The sequence below is a fragment of the Corapipo altera genome, unplaced genomic scaffold, assembly GCF_003945725.1.
Source record: "Corapipo altera isolate COAL_440 unplaced genomic scaffold, ASM394572v1 23, whole genome shotgun sequence".
Classification (NCBI taxonomy): Eukaryota; Metazoa; Chordata; class Aves; order Passeriformes; family Pipridae; genus Corapipo; species Corapipo altera.
This window is the reverse complement of record NW_020884878.1, coordinates 17,458,209-17,460,217: the sequence shown is the minus strand read 5'-3', so window position 1 is coordinate 17,460,217 and position 2,009 is coordinate 17,458,209.

Sequence of the window (2,009 nt, the reverse complement as noted above, 5' to 3'; positions counted from 1 at the left end):
GGGCCCAGCCCCGCAGCGCCGGAAGCGCGGCCGCCGCTCCCCCAATGGCCCGCGCGGACGTCACGCGCGGGGACGGGCCCTGCCGGGCCGCGCCCGCGCGCGCGCGGGACGGGCGCCGGCCGGCCAATGGGAGCCCCGTACGGCGGCCGGGTGGGAGGGGAGCCGGGCGAAGGGAGGGGCTCTTCCAATCGCAGAGCGGGACGCTCCGGAGGAGGCGGAGCCAGGGGTGAACGTTGTCCAATCGCTTGGCAGAGATGGGACCGGGAACGAAGCGAAGAGGACGAGCTAGCCAATCACAGCGCGAGGCGGAGGGAGGGGAGCGGGCGAGCAGCAGGGTCCGTCCAATGGCGGAGGGAGGAGCGGAGCGGGGGGGCTGAGGCAGCAGCCAATGGGCGGGCGCGACGCAGGGAAGGGGCGGTGGTGCGGGGGGTGGTCACGGTGCCGGTGGCGGCTGGGCTGGGCGGGCAGGGACGGGGACAGGGGGCCTTGACCTCTTGGGTCTGCGCCGTCCCGCTCCTGGGAGGGACCTGGAGTGCCCATGGGCTCTTTCCTGCGCGCGGAGGGGGCAGCGCGGCGTGGACCGGTGCTGCTGCCATCCCCGCCCCCGCCGGGCAGCCCTTGGCTCTGTTCCGGCGGCTGGAGCGCGGAGAGAGCCATGGTGGGGTGAGGCAGCCGGAGAGCCCTTCGCTGCTCTGCGTTGAGGGGGCTGATGAGTGAAGCGGTTCCTCCGAGACCTAGGGGGCTGCCCCAGGACGCCTCGGGCTGTGCCCTGGTGAAGTCACCCGACAGAGAGCCCTGGGTGAGAGCTCCACATGGCATGTAGGGGGTCAGACGTAGTTACTGTAACGCCCTTCCCAGCAACTCAGGAATCCGCCCGGATAGTGAAGACCCTGGCAGGGACCCCTGGAGACAAGCCTCGGGCAGAGCTTAATCCCATAGGATTTATATTTGGACTGAAGTCCGGCGTGAGCCTGGCCACCCTGCTGAGCTGTATTGCCCCCGACAGCTGGAGCTGCCCATCTGTTTGTGCTGCCTACGGCTGTGTTTAAAAACCATCCTCGATTTGTATACAAATGTGTTTTCTGGCAGGATTTGGAAATACGTATTTTGTTCAGAGACCAGGTAAATTACACGCTGTGTTTAGTTAGGGGGTGGGTGTTACCAACCTCAGTATAGTTTGGGTGACCAAACACCACACAGAAAGAGCTGGAAGGAAGGTGCTCTGCAAATCATAGGTCATATATATTTGTGTGCTATTAAACACTTGTGTGCGTCCTGGGGAGGGGTTCCTGAGCTGCAGGAGTGTTAATTGGCAGAAAGGAAACAGCCTGACATGTTTAATCACACACTGAAAAGATGGAAGATTGTGACCTTTGATTTCTCCAGTGTAATTGAGAGGGAAGAGCTGTGGTGTTTCTTAGCACTCGCAATCAGGAAAAAACAGAATGGAGAGTTAGCAGGTTTAAGCAGATGAATTTGAGAGAATGGGCTCATCCTTTTCTCGCTGATTTGCTACTATTGATAGTTATCTTTCTGTATTACAATCACATCTTGGAACCTCTGTCATGGATCTCATTGCAAATTTGGTATGAACACGGAGTCTCTAACAAAAATGACTGTGCAAGACAGTAATTTTGCTTCCCTCAGGAAGATAGGAAAGCTTCGCAGCCTGGTTTCAGCCTATTTTTAGGCAGCAGTGTGTGTCCAGTATGCTTCATATCTCTGTGTCACCTTTGGACAAGAGCCTCCGAGGTAAGAAGTTCAAGCTATGTATGAGACCTTGTTCCTTTCTTGCTGTCTGTGGCCACTCCCATATCTCGACTGCTACTAAAGCAGGTTTGGACCTGCCTGAGCAGCACGCTTTCTTCACCTGGTTTCTGTGTGCAGTGACAGAGCCATCAGCTAAGATGGGATTGGGCACGTCCCCTCTCTCATGTTGCAGGATGGGACCCTGGGGGAGATTGGTGTTGCTAGGAGGGCTCTAGGGATCAAAGCAGCAAGCGCTCCTG